At 48.2% G+C, this 15,307-nt stretch overlaps 1 long non-coding RNA gene across 2 annotated transcripts in view; it reads right to left on the reverse strand.

Moving 5' to 3' along the window:
• Positions 1 to 3,514: 3,514 nt before the first annotated feature.
• The window catches only part of LOC137853646 (uncharacterized), a 33,954-nt gene continuing 22,161 nt past the window's right edge, over positions 3,515 to 15,307 (reverse strand). For both annotated transcript variants that reach the window (XR_011094630.1, XR_011094631.1), the window contains exon 3: positions 3,515 to 11,672. This is a non-coding gene — a long non-coding RNA (uncharacterized lncRNA). The remainder of the gene's footprint in view (positions 11,673 to 15,307) is intronic.

A 15,307-nucleotide genomic window follows, 5' to 3' on the forward strand; every position in this document is an offset into this window, starting at 1 on the left:
GGTCAAGGAGAATGACAAAAATGTAGCAGGTATATGAATTGAAAGCCTGAAAAAACATTGTCTTGGCACTTACGGTTAAGGGCTCAGTGCACGTGAGCAGCTCATTCATTGCTCCCTGTCCCCCACCACGGTGTGAGCTGCCGGGCCAGGCGGCTGCCAACAGCAGAGGCAGGCTGCGTGTGGGACAAGGCTGTGGGGCAGGGCAGGGAGAGCTGCCTGCTGCTGGAAAACCTGCCAGGAGGAGCAGCTCAGGATTTCCCTCAACTCATTGGCATCGCAGGGCAGGCATCCCTGATGCTCTACGTGCTGCTCTCCTGCTGGTCCTAGCGGAGCCAAGAAAAAGCACGCAGCTTCTTTTAAATCCCAGGGGAGCAGCGCGGTGCTGTGCAGTTTTGCAATACTCCATCAACGGGAAAACACCCTGGCAGCAGTGCAAACAGCCACCAGGAGCCAATTTCCTGCTTTCTGCGGTGCGAGGAGGGTGTGAGCAGGTGTGAACAGCTGCGGGCACCGGGGTGCATCGCACGCGGGGCACTGTGAAGCTGTGCGGTGTGTGGGGCCGTGAGATCTCTGCCTCCGCCTCTTCATCCCAGTATTGGCTTCCTGAAACAGAGCTGCAGTGCTGGCACTCTGCTCCCCCCGGCCAGGCGGGGATGGACGGCCCATGGCCAAGCGTTGGGCAGGTTACGGTGAATTTACCACACTTCTCAAACACCATCTCCTCAGCGAGCTCTCTGCAGAGACGGGCCTACAGTTCCTCTGCGTTTTCCTCTCTGCACCAACCAATTTGCAACGTGAGAAAGATGAGATCTTAAAAACGGACGATTAGCACCCTTACTAATTACCCAGACTAAGCATCTCAATTAGAGGAGCGCCTGAGGGGGCCTTTACGGAGCTGCGCTGAGCTCCATGGGGCGCCGCTCCTGCCCCCAGACATACACGTGTGCTCGTCCCCGGGGTTTGCTCTCACCCTGCAGCCCTACGCAGTGTTTTCCTTTACGTAAAACGGCCTTGGTATGATGGTGGCAAATACAAAAAGGAGATTGTCTGAGTCTGCAGAGCTGAGCGGGGGAAAATGCAAATCATCCTGTTCTTCATGAACTAAACTGGGGTGGCGTGATAGCCCAGGTATTGTCAGCTACAGGTAAAGTGAGTGGGATTACAGCAAATTTGGGAGTATCAGCTGAGGGAAAAGAGCTAGCAAGAATGCAAAGGAATAAGGCTTTAGTACGAGAGGAGATTGGAAAGACTGCAAGTGTGTTTGAACTCAAGGAAGTAACAAAATATTAATGAATCAGCACCAGGCAGCAACTGAGAAATCCATTATTTATAGGGAAGATAAATAATTATACATGCAAGGTCAAAGAAGACATTTGCACTGAAAGTTTCTTAAGAGACAGGAGAGCAGAGAGTAATTGACTGTCTAGACATGGCCCCGGCTCGCAGGCCGAAACGCTGTGATTCAGCTGAGCAGGAACAACTCGGCCGTGTTGGCTGAACACGGCCAGCTCGTGGGGGGAGCTCAAAGCTGGCAGCAGGGGGATGCACAGCCACGAAGGAGGTGGGTCCCGGTGGCACCAGGGACCAAACTGGGCACCAGCCAGGGCACCTGATGTCTGAAACCCTTCTGAAGGCACCAGGCAAGCTCCCACACCAAGGACAGGACTTGGTTTCAGAAAACCTAGGGCAGGCTACATTTGCTGCATGGCTTTGCTTCGATTTCCTAATAAGCTCTGCTTTATCAGATATATCCTCGTGCTTGACACCATGTGCTGCAGCCCGACCAGCAGAGAGGTTTGTGGCCCCGAGCATCCCAGGAGGCCAATGGGAGCCAGCCCACAGGACTCTCTGGGCAGAGGCTTGCTCCTCGCCAGCCCCAGGGCCCCAGGAGGGACAAGATTTGGGTTTTGGGTGGCAGGGAAAGCTGGGGAAGCAACACAGGCCTGGATCAATATACAGCTTGCATGGGGCAGCACGGATCCTCTGAATCACCCAATAGTGCCTGACAGAAGATGAAGCTGCCCCCAAACTGGAGAGATTTAGCACTGTCAGTGCAAATATACCTAATAAGCATTCAGCAGCACAACTGAGCGGCGTGAGAGCAGACCACAGCCCCTTACGTAGCAGAAGAAATGTCTCTCCTCTGACAGGCTGACTTGCTAAGGTTGCTGAAAAACAGCTGATTAGCAATACCGTCAGCAGAACTGCCATCGCTGGAGATGCTGAAGTGGCCATCCTTCTCTCCTCCGGCCACAAGCATAGGGGCTACCTCCGAGGGCTTGAGCAGAGCCCATGCTCTGCAGCAGCTGAAGGAGAGCTCTTCCTTCCTCTTCTCACACGCTCTCCCACAGGCACATTGAGCAAACTACAAAAGCCCCTTGCTCGGGCCATTCCTCTCTGTGCTAAGCCTCATCAGTCTTTGAAAAGAAACACACACAAAAAGAGAAGCCCACTTCCCAAATTTCTGCAGAAAGCTTTAATGACTGCTTGTTTTGCTTCTCACATGGGTATACATGCTGTCTGTGGAACTGGAGGGCATTTCCCCGCTGCACAAAACATTTCCTTTAAAGCCAGAGGTCTCGTAGTTATTGCAGCTCTCGCAGTTATGAAATACTACCTCTGCGGAGAGTGGAGGGGAGAAAAACATGATTACCAGGAATGAAAACCAAGTACGCACTGGCATTTCAGGTAAAAAGTCTGTTATTAGTGATGGTGTGCCAGCACAGTGGCCTCATAAGGACTGCGCAGATTTTCTTCACTCACACTGGCCTGAAATATTGGAGGTGATTTGCCTGACATGTGGAAGTGGGTCAGATGCTCATCACTACCCTGTATTAGACACTCCAGGAGAACGCAGCTGCCTCTGAGAAAGACGCTGTGCAGCACTGCTCGCTGTTGGGACTTACTGGATGGCCACACAGCGTTTTGTAACCCTCCAGCCTCCAGCCCCCTGGCGATGCTCAGCACACTGCTGCACACTGAAGCTCGTGGTGGCACACACGTCTTTATGCATGGCCCTGGGACTGTAAGTCCCGGGTTAATCATGTGAAAGGCAAGAGAAGACAAGGATATCAGATGGGACACGTTATACACGGGGAGACAACGAGCCTGGGGATGCCACGAGCACTCAGATATCGCAGAAAGCAATTTGCAGCCGTGATGATGGGTGCAGTTAAAGGACTCAGCACAGAACGAATGCTATTCTGGAAATGGATGGAGAAATCAGGACGAGGGAGCTCCTGCTGTGAGTCCCGCTGTGAAACAGGCTGCGAGATGCTGTTATGACAAGCGCAGTGTGTTGGCCATCACTACCAACCTTTCACACAGCTCATTAGAGAAAGGTCATGGGTTATTTTTACTCTAATTCCCAAGGACACGCTCGGTTTGCTTCACGCACTTCCACACAGGATCACGATCCACACACCCAGATTTCCCCGCTCTTACAAGCACATCCATACACGGCGTACAGTCATTCCTGCTCTTTGCTTGTAAAGCGACACACCAAGCCATAAAATGCCTTTTCAAGCTCCAGCTGTGACATTTTATGGAAGCATTTGAAAACTATTACTTTCAGCGAATGCGCTGGGGTCTCTGGCATACTAGCTTTGTTTTGAAGATTGATTTAGGACGAGACTCTCACCAGCCAGTACATCTGGGGCAGTGCTGTGCTCAGGAGCAGCAGCAGTGTCTGTGGAGGACAGCTGGATAGCACAGAGAGGCTCAGGCCACAGTTAGGAAGCCCACCAGCCCAGGACGCTGACCCAGCGGACTTAACCCCCAAGCCAGCCCCATGGGACAGCTGCCCATGCCAATATGATGACAGTGATCTTGGTAGGGCTTTGGTCTTCCACTCCCAACCTTGCCCTTTTTATTATTTCTCCTCCTTGTCACTTCAAGGACCATCACTGAACTGCTGGAGAAGGTCACCTCCTTGTAATATCATGGTATTTTCCTTGTGACAGTGACTTCTGGGTCCTGCGTTTAGCACACTAACATCTGCTCCAGCATAGTTTATCCCACTTATGGAGGAGACAAAAGGACAGTGACAGCAAGTGACTTACCCAAGGTCACCCAGCAAAGCAGTGCCAGGTCTGGGGTGAGGCACCCCGACATTTTGTGTCCTCTACATGGCTTGTCAGGATGTTGCACATAAGCAGAGATTTTCCATGTCTGTCTTTTTGAGTTCCACCCACTTCAGGACTAAAAAAAGGACTTTCTTAATTTAAGAAATGTGCACGTCTCATTGCATACCCTTCCCATAACATAATAAATTGCCCTCTCATAAATAAAGAAGCCTACAGCTTGCCAAAGCAGTGTCCCCAACAACTGTGCTAGTGTTACGGTAAGTGACAACATTTTGGACTATCGCTGGAGATGTGTGCATGTTGTTCAGAAAGATAATGGCACTTCTCATCTGGTTACACTTAATTCCAGCACTGCTTTCCTTCCCAGGCACCCTCCTTTCCTGTCGAATGTTTGTCTAAACCTTCATTCAGCGGATGAAGTGATTACTTATTAATATGATACTAATTTATTGATTTCATCTTTTTTTTTTTTCTTTCTTTCATTTCTGTATTTTCCTTCTCCAAAGCACTTCACTTAATATATTGCTATAAGGAAGCAAACATACTGGCCAGGAAGTTTCTGTCTGTGCATTTTGTTAATGTGCTCTGAGAAAGGATCTTAGAAGGCCAGACACAGGTCACCTGTTCCCCAAATGATATCCTTCTCTCTCTTCCCAGCCTCCACAGACAATACAAAATACCACTTGACACCTGCCAACCCAGAAATTATTCAGGTACAGAAACACAAGTGAAGAAAGCACCGCTCCTCAGTGTATCTAAAGCCTTTTCCAAAGACAAAAAGATGTCTTATTTCACAGGTGGGAAGAGAGAAGCTGAAAAATAAAGGGGGGAAGGGGGTGTCTTACATCACACACTATGGAAATCACCGTGCAGTGCATGCCCTGCTGCTGCCCCACACACTGCTGGGGCCTCTGGATTGGGTTTACATGGCAATGCGTTGGTACCACTCATCTTTATACCCCAAAAAGGTCCCAATCAGGGTATATTGGGGACTTTATAAAGGCACAGGACAGATGACAGACACCCACTGATATATGCTTTCCTCCTCAAACCCCGAAAGATAGCCCCAAGCTTGAGTTCTGCCACACCTACCTCTGAGATGAAGAAGGAGAGAATCATTTATTTATTTATTTATTTGCATTAAATGTATGAAATAGCGAAGACCCCTCTGATATTTCAAGGAGCAGAGAAATGTGGTCCGTAAGTGCTCCTTTGAAATGCAACAGCTGCAGCACACGGCTTCGTGCTGCTCGCAGATGCCCAAAGTCCCTGTGATAGCATTGATCCAGACCGGCTAGATAGACAGAGGACCAGCTATGTCCTCGGACAGCGTGACTCAGCACGGCCATGGGGGTTTCCAGGAGCTGCACAGCCTTGCCTCAGCCTGCGAGGAGGGAGCAGAGGAGGTGGAGGAGGCTGCATGCCACTCCCAGAGGCACAGGGCAGGCTGCACCACGGCGTGGGACCCTGCTGGTCCCAGGCAGCCCCCCGGAGCACTGAAGCAGGGCAGTAAAACTAACGATGAAGGAAAGCAGGGCAGGAAGGGGGTCCTGGGAAGCAGAGATCAAAGCCTTCCTCCATCTGCAGAGGAAGCTCTCCAGGGGAGACCCACAGCAAATTTAACCCTTCAGAAAATAGCCGGGTGCCTCTTCAGCGTAAGCACAGTTTGAGGGGGAAGGCCTGCCAGCTGGCCCCACAGCCAGCACCGGGAGGGACTGGGCTCAGGCACTTGTAGCACACTTTTTTTTTTTTGTTCCTTTAACTCATGCGGGGACGTCTGCTGATGGAGGCATGTGTCACCAGTAAGGCACGATGGCTGGCAGCCTGCACCAGCTGCTCAGACACGTGAGGCTTTTTTCAATCTTCCATCTCCATCCCTTGAAGAGGTACGAGGGTCTCTCTCTTCCTACTGCCCGCTATTTCGCTCCTTCCCCAGGCACTCCCTGGAGGCCCCGTGTCTCAGATTTACTTCGTCTATTTCTTGGAGAAGAACAAGGGGCAGGTGGCGCCTGCAGAAGCTGAAAGAGATGAGGGACATACCTAGCACATGCCACAAAAACAAAGGTGAAATCTCCAGAGCTGCCTGCTCCTCTGGAACCCCAAGCAGCTTGCCACTTTCTTCCTCTTGACGCATTTATTTTTGCAAGCTCAAAGAATAAAGTATTGGATGTTACACAGCAGCTGCCCCAGGAAATAATTCACTCATTCCATTGCTACAGACTTCAAGGAAAAAAAAAAAAAAAAAAAAAAAAAAAAAGCAGTGAAGGGAAAAAAAAAAAAAAAAGCCAATTCCTCTGCAAAGTATCCAGTTTCCCAGCAGCTCTAACAGCCTAAATGAAAAGAATGTTTTGGTTTGGTGTCCCTCCAATTCTCGTGGTTTCGTTGAGGATTTTGGAGAATGCATTTACTCCTTTGCTAACTGCAAGAACAGATTTATCCTGCAGCCATGTGCTGAATGATTATACAGGCCTAGAGGGAGTCTGAAAGCATAAACATTTACTTCATAAAAGAGATTCTGCAGACAGGAGGCCAGAGACAGTTGACTCTGGGTAATCATTTGTGCTCTGTTTAAAAAAAAAAAAAAAAAAAAAAAAAAAAGAAGAAGAAGAAAACTTGTTTGCCAGAAGCCAGAAGAGAGATATGCACACACTTCAAGAACAGGCCCTTTCTGCAGAGGACAGTGAAGAAACCCAAAGGGGCCTAGCGAGAAGGCAGCCTGCGAACCGAGCACGGCATTTACAGCACAGCCATCTTTAAGGCAGATGTGAAACCAGCCCCCTGAGCTCCTCATCTCACTGCACAGTGCTTTGCCTTGACTTGGACTGGGGAAATAAACAAATAGCTCCACAGCCAGGGAAAACCCTGGAGCTTTGTGTCTCCCATCCAGATGCGTAGCGAGATAGCAGCTCCTGCCTTTCCCACAGCAGGAATTATCAAGGAGGCCTTGTCTCCTCTTTACCTGGCTGTTTATTTTCACTAAACTTGTAAGAACATAAAGTTGCCGAGATCTCCACCCTGCTAACAAATTTGATTGAGAGCTGCCAACAGCTGAAAGATCTTTGTCAGGGACTTTCTCCAACACTCATGCAAAACAAGACCCCACAGGCCTCCTTCTCTCGGGAAGCCAGGCCAGAAGTGCCGTGGAAGGGGAGCACCGTGCCGAGGGGACACTGCTGCACTGGCAGGACACCAGGACACCAGGACAGCACCTTGTGGTATTTCACTACAGCATCAAATCCCGCCATAGAGCAAACGACCATCTTGCCATCACAAATTATTTTTTCCTCCAAAATGAGTAGACAGGGGGCCCTGCCCTATCTGCCAGGAACACTAAGCACAGATCTCGCCATCAGCAGGACTGCGTTTGAAGAGAAGAGCCACCAAGTGCAACTGCAGCAGGTTTGGTTTGCAATTTTGCTGGGGGGATACCTGGTAAAACAGAGACTTTTCAGCTCCCAGGCAATGCAAAGCAGTGGCTGCTTGCAAATACTGCTCTTTCTCAACAAATTCCAGAGTCCGCTGAAGGACGGTCACAACCCGTGCACAGGATGAGGAGCTGAAGGGCTGGTGACTCAGCAGCATTATTATTGTATACAAAGCCAAGCTGTTGAAATGTTGCTCTTAAACAGCACCTTTCTCCCCCTTGCCCTGCCAGATCTCCATAGCTTTCCGTCCAGATGAAGAGAAAAAGGGAGCAAATTTCAGGCTTAGTGGTGGGTGGCTCGCTGGTTGGTGCACAGAGGAAGCAGAGGGGAAGCTGATCTTCCTGTGCCTCTTCTGTTATCGCTGAGGATAGACAAGTGCTTCTGGAGGGCATTTCAAAGGAGGAGCTTCACAGAGGTGCTCTGAACCATTCCCCGCAGGAGCCTCTTTCTTTCTGCCAGGTAGCCCGAGGCTCGCCTTTGTGGAAAACTCTTTAGATCAAGTTTCTTGGGGCTGACACTGAGGTTTGCTGTCAGGCCAAGAAAACCTTCCTTCATCTGCTTCTACTCAAGCAGCCAAAGCCTGCCCCAAAGGCGATAAATAGCATCCTCTGTTGTAAAGGCCTCAAATCTGGATCAGCACCAAGCACTGAATGTTATAAAGAAGGATCATCCTACTTGATGAAGCAAGCCTACAGCCCAGGGAAACTTTGAAATCTCCATCTTTGGAGATATTCAGAGTGTGCCTGAGCAAGGCCCTGGAAAGTGTGGTCTCACTGTAAAGCTAGACTTGCTTTGAGCAGGGGTTTGGACAGGAGACCTCCAGAGCTTCAATGTGTCCCATGATATAGATTTAAGCAAGAAACTCTACAGAAGCACAGTACTATATTGTATACATTTCTTCCTGCAAAGAGAGCACTAGAAAAAAACAGCACAGGACAGATGGAGGTGGCACACAGCACACCTAAGGCAGGCGTAAATCAGGTGGTGCAGAGATGTGTGCAACATAAAACCTACCCAGAGCAGAGCCACTAAGCAAACACCCCGTCGCCACCAGCACTTCCTGCAGCCACCTCGATTGCTGTTTAAATGAAGGCTGCTATCTTGGATAACCACTGCTTCACAGGATGCTATATGGGCAGCAGTGAGTCTGAGCACTTAAAATAGGCAAGGATATGCAAAACCTGAAAAGCAAATAACGGTCCTCGTGGGGACGGCACTCTCCAACAGTTAACTCTTAAAAGTTATTAATTTCAGGATTCCCAGGTTTACAAGTTCCAGGCTTCATGGCTATTTTCAGTCATCACCAAAATAAAAATCAGTTTCCACAGGCATACATTTTCCTCAGACTCTCCCCCCTACTGGCCTCATCAACATTTTCTATCAGGAAACCCATAATTTATACTCTCCTGGCAAGGACATTACATTTCATCAGTGTTGCCAGCAATGCCAATTTCCCCTCTTTACAGTGCTATTCTGAACTGTTTTCATTTCTCTCGCCTTGTATTTCTCAGTAAACCAATCAAGCACAAATTCTAAGTCTTCCAGTTTCCCTCTTTTCCCTCCCACAAGTCATTGATGTCTAACCACAGACGTCTGTGCTTCTTTTCAATAACTGTGGATGTAGTTGCCCTATAAAGCATGCACAAGATAGCACAGGGAAATTCCACACACGTTTTCTCCATCTGAAGATATACTGGTTCATATGTTACATTTATATTGGGTCTGGATCATGTCCTGCCATCATTCTGCAAGGAGAAATCCCAAGGCAGTCAACAGAGGCTTTGCGAGCAGATAGATGACAGAACTTGGCCCTACAAGCGGAATATCGTATGATATATTTCCTTTTCTGTTTGCCAAATTGATGTTAAGAAGGGGTTATGCACTAAGACAGTCATCATAAGTTTCAGAAATAATCAGCAGCCATTTTTACTGAAACCTCAAAAAACACAGCAATTAATCAGAAATATAACTGCTTTTTCTGTGAAGTGACAGTTGCTTCTATTTTACTGGCATTGCATCACATAGCGATTTTTCCAGCATGGGAGCTTTGAGGTCACTATTAATTTATGGAGAAAACCTTTTTTTTTTTTTTTTTTTTTTTAGTCTTCTCCTTTCATATTCTTTTATCTGGGTTTTCTGAAAACGCACAAACAGGCGATGCTCAGACATGACATAACTGAGCGGCAGATCCAAGCCCCTGCTAGGTTCCAGTGTCCTCTGTAGTCCCAAGCAGATGTGCTGTGTTACAGACTGAGTCATCCCCTTGGAGGGCGACTGGGGAGGATGTAAGTGCATTGAACAATCTGTTCCGCAGGGGCAGGCACACTGAACTGAAACGCAGATAAGATTGACATTTTAATGCGAGCGCGCTCCGCGGAGGAACAAAGTCAAAGCAGCAGTCCAAGCTCTCCAGCAGCAACTGCAGTGAAGGGGAATATGAATGCAGTTAGCACATCTGCATCTCATTTTCCTTCAGTGTTTCCTGGTCGGACTGAGTTCACCCACTGGAGAGTGACATAACAGCGTGAGCCGATGGGAAAGTGCCCCGAGATGCAGGACGAGGAAAAAAATATGCAGAATACACAAATAAAGCAAGGTGAGAGGGAGGTGAGCTGATCATCTCCGGCATTTTCCACTTACGAAAGATGACAGCAGACATTTTTAGGACACCTCCCACAGAGGCTCTCGTGCACACCTGGAACCACAGCTCCTCCAGGCTTGGTCCTTAGCCACCATCTTCTGTCACGGTCCTGCCTTGCCTCTGAGGGCTCGTTGTGGCACAGAGATATAAATGTCTCCTGATGTGCTAAAGCCCGTGCAAAACAGGCTCTGCAGACGTGTCCATGCAGACCCAAGCGAGCGCCCATGCATGATCCTGCAACAGCACAGCTGCTCCCTCAGTTCCCTCAGGCATCTCCAGCAAGACATCCCCCAGACAAGTCGTGTGCCTTCGGGTAGGATTAAAGCACCGGGGACTGAAGCCATCTTACTCTAAATGACTGTTTAGAGTTCAATGCTCCTTAGATTCATGGCGATAAGCCGATTGCCCTGACTTGCTCGAGGGCATCCACGTTATCAGGCCGTAAGTCTGTGCGTGTCAAAAGTTCACAAGTGGTGACCTAATTACCTGTCGGTAACGGCGGGGGCTGTGGTATCTGGCAGGCAGCTTGTGCAATGCCTTAGCGCTTAGGTCAAGGCAGTAAGGCTTCTTGAATTGCATGTTTTAGCTGTATAGGATTTTGTCGAAAAGTCATGGACAGAAAATTAACTGCAGCAAAGGCGGTGATCTGGGGAGTTTTAAAGATTTCTGTTGGATTTTATCACGTTCAGCAATATCCCTGCTTGAGTTGCAATTAATGGCAAAATCCCTCTGAGTTTGACAGGGCAGGCCCGTTATATTGCACCAAAATTGGCGTGAGAGTGGGAAAAAAAAAAGTGACAAGCCATATCCTCCTCCCACTCACAGGTACACGGAAAGAAATCCTACTGCATCTGAGGGAATTACGATTTTGTGGGCCCAGTGCAGGCGAGGGAGATAGGGGTCCCTCAGCCAGCAGCAGCAGCCTGCTAGGAATACCTGCGCATGTCAGGAACGAGCCTGAGCAGGAACCCCAGGCCCTGCTCCACCTCGCAGTTTCCCCTGAATTGTGGGAAGTCTCACATTCAGATCTAATCAGTGCTCCGAAGCACTGGCACGGGGCCATCTGCAGATACGGAGTTTGGGAAGCGATGCCATCGGGAAGCAGTATCTTCCGCCTCCAGGAAGCAGCACGTAACACCATCCTACGCTGCCCATATCCTTCACATGGCAGCTCTGTCTGCCCCAGAAGGTGGACCATCACGGGGACTTCTCCAAATGCAGACACAGGCGGTGGCACTTTGCAGCCCACCCGTATCGTCAGCAGAAGACACCGCTGCTGAGATGAGACATCCTGAGGAAACGTGCGGCCTGATGCGCTCCTCTGCTTCTCAGCCTGCAAGCGCCACTCTCAGACTTGTTCAGATCACGGCTGCAGGCCTGCCTCCCCTCTTAAGCAGGGTACAGTCTGCTACTCACTGGGGGTCAGGGTGCAGCTGTGGGTGCACAAGCAGTGCCCTGCTGTGCAGTGCTGAGAGCAGAGGAGGAAGGGCTCCACACCAGCAGGAGTCCAAGGTAATGCTTCTGTAGGAAAAAAAAAACACAATTGGGTAAAGAGCCGAGTCTAGAGCGTCTTTGGTTGTAATAGATTTACTAGTGGTTAAATAAAACTGGAACACTTCCAGCATATATATATATATCTATATGTATTATCACACTTTGCTAGATCAGTGTAGGGAGTGAAGAGGGTGCAGCACAGAGAGTACAAGTGACAGATCGATACACTGATTAAACACGTTCGGCTGATTTTCACTTTTAGACCAACTAAGCACAGCCAGCAGGTAATAAATCACAGCTGCAATTAAAGGTCCATGGAAATTTTGCTGGGTGGAAGTTCAAAATCCCAGACCTAGTTCCTGTTCCAGGAGCGCATTCCCATGTTAGAGCTGCAAGATTTTACTCTTCCCATTTCCATCGAAGATGACAGAAACCACACTGGAGGCAGTGATCAGATGGAGATCCTGTCACGCGGGCTGCATGAATCTCAGCAGCAGTAGCTCTGCCAGCTGAACTGTCTGTAAGTTTTGATCCTGGTGGCTCCAAACACCAATTTTGTCCTATGTCTGAGGGCCAGTCTAAGCTCTGCCTGGAGTTTAGCGAGTTTGTCTTTCAGAGGACAAACTCCCCTTTTGCTCTGACCTGGGCATTTATTCAAAGCTGCTAGTGTAGATTTTTGTAACTTCTAAATTCCGATGCAAGGAAATTAGCCATTGTTCTCCTTCAGGATCCCAGATTCGGTACCATTAGCATTCAAAAATAACAAAGTTCTGGCCAGCTGTGAAAATACTAGCTAAAGAAGTTGCAGATGTTCCTAGGGGAGCTACTGAAATATTTTGGCACCTTTGCTCTGTCATTAAAAGCAAAACACGATACTTGGTTAAAACTGCGGTGTGAGTTCAAGGGGAGAGAGGAAAACAGGAAAGTATTTAGCAGGGCTAACGGGGAATGTGGGTTCAGCCATACACAAAGCTTTCAAAGCACCGAGGTGGCTCCAGCTCCCAAACACCCTGCTCTGCTGTGACTGGCGCTTATGTCCTTGAGCCTCAGCGGGAGGCTGCAGAGGAGGCAGGGTTGCAGTGAACGCCTTCGATGCACAGATGCTTTAAAGAGGAGTTGGCACAGGACAAGGTATCGCAGCAGGCAGGTCCAGCGCTGCGACATATGCACTGCTGTGGGTAAACTACTTCTAGCAGCAGACCTTCCTCAGCTGGGCTCAGGTATCTCCACAAGACACCAACACTTAAAGCTAACCCTGCTACAGGCAACGGGGATGTAGCCTGAGACTCAAAGGTCGCTAAGTAGCTTATAAAAGCATAAATAGGGGGCCCTGCAGGCACCTTTGAAATGTTTACTCCTAGGAGCAGGGGCTGGGCCATCCCGCATGTTGCCAGAAAGTGTAAATTGCTCCGCCTTAGGCCAACTAGAAGGAAGCTTCATTCCAAAAGTGAACGCTTCTCGCCCCCAAATTCTTTCATCTTTCTCTGCCTGCCTCTTTCTGGCCCATCTCTGGTTTTCCTCTTCTTTCCAGATGCTACGGGAAACTCTTAAGGATTCAAGGATTCTGCCCTAAGTCACCCTCAGGGAAAGAAACACGATATCTAGCCAAGTTGGCAAGGAAGATATAATCAAAGTAAGTCATATGGCCCAGAGATAAGGAGGTGAGTGAGTCAGTCATTACGTGACAAGACAGCACTGGAAAAACATGGGGCTTACCCATTCATAAAAGGAGGCAGAGCTTCTGAGAAGCAGCATGTTCAGGGGATGCTGTTATGTTACCTGCTGTGGGGAACTCGAGTTTCTGGTCCCCGCAACCAGGCACAGCTACGTGTTTGTGCAACACGCCGCACAGAAGGCTGCAGGCACACATTACAATGCACACATGAATCGTCACCACATAAATAGCTGAAGGAGTTGTCTTGTGCTGCTACCACTTAGCGATACTCCCCAAGTTAACAGCTGGTCTGACATTAATTAGAAACCCTTTCCCCTTTTCTAATTTCTAATAGGTCATCTAATCTACGCCAAATGAATTGCAGGGCTTTTCAGCAAAACAGATTGTCAAAAGCTCTTTCATCTACTAGAGAGGTTTAAATAATTGGACATTTCTACTGGAAAACTTATCTCGGATCTAATAGATGTCACATAGCAGAAAATTTCATTTCATTCAATGTTCATTTCTGCCCAGACAGCTGAGCACCATGCTGTATTCTCCGCAAACAAAATGTCCATCCAAGAAAAAAGAGGTTATTGCACTCGGTACAGTATTCAAAATCTTGGTATGCCACCAACTATGCATGACAGATGCTGGAGAGGAACAAAGTCTACAGGAAGAGGAGAGCGTGCGTGCTTTGGAGAGGCAGAGGGGACCCAGCCCACAGCATTCGAGTCCAGCTCCAATTTTTCTCAGCGTTCCTGCCTTTTTGGATGGAAGTTTTGGTCTGTGTGTATTTCTGCGGAGAAGGCAAGGAGGAAGGGAGGGAGCCTTTTCTTCTTTCCCAAACAACATCTCAGCCCATCCTGGACTCACCCGCCAACATCTAACAAGCAAAGACAAACAACATCACAGCTCCACGATACTTAAGCTTGATTGAATGACGACAATTCCACGTTAAAAAAAAAAAAAAAAAAAAAAGAAAAAAAAGAACATCATAGCCTTCCACAGCTGCATCAACATTATCTATAAAAAAGCATGACACTACATGAAGCTTTGGCTGTGCAAGCCAAGAACCTAAATCAGCCACAGTTTGGAGCAAAGCCATTGCCAAATTCTCGTGTAAAGTGATGCTGCCATATTGCTTACTTTCCACTGAGGTTTTCCACAAATTAACAGCTGTAGCAGACTCCCAGAAAACAACAGCTCTTTCCAAGTCTTTCTTCTCTGAAAATGTTGTTTCTTCACTTTATTCTTCCCCATATGGAAGGGGAGAGGAGGAAAAAAAAAAAAAAAAAAGAATGAAAGAAAGAAAAGAAAAAAAAAAAAAACAACCCTGAATGGCCCTATGAGACAAACTGAAAAAAGACAGACTGTGAGAAAAATTAATCACAAAGATTGCCTGGAAACAGAGTGGTTATCTGCAAAATTAAACCATTGGTGGGCTCAATTTTTCTTTTCATTATACCAGCATGGTGGGACGGAGAATCAAGCCCAGGGAAAATATTTCTGGAGCAGCCCTTCTGATTTATGATCATCTCAGCCATTCTGACAAGATCAGAAAAGCATTGGATTCTTTCCAGTTGAGCACCACCGAAGGCCAAATCATTCCTATTTAGGGAAAAACAAAACTTCCCTCTGCTTCAGTAAGAATAGTGTTTGGCACCAAGCACAGAGAAAACTGCCTTGTTTCAGCTAGCCTGCCGAAGTGCAGCTGAGACGGAAAGGTGATACCAGGCTGCTGTGGGTGGCTTCAGATCGCACTCTTTTCTCTTGATTTAATCTTGGACGTCAGTAGGTACCACATAGGGTGACGCAGAGGGATTCATTATAAATGACAAAAAGCCCTCTTAACCCAGAAGTTATTTGATTTTCAGTGTGCACAGATGGCTGTTGACTCACTGGAGGCAGGAGCGATGGAACTAGCAGACTGGCAAGAGCAGAGACTCGTGGCATTAGAAAACACAGATTCACAGGGTGGATTGCCATCTGAAGATCTATGAGCTAC

The sequence above is a fragment of the Anas acuta genome, chromosome 3 (genome assembly GCF_963932015.1).
Source record: "Anas acuta chromosome 3, bAnaAcu1.1, whole genome shotgun sequence".
Classification (NCBI taxonomy): domain Eukaryota; kingdom Metazoa; phylum Chordata; class Aves; order Anseriformes; family Anatidae; genus Anas; species Anas acuta.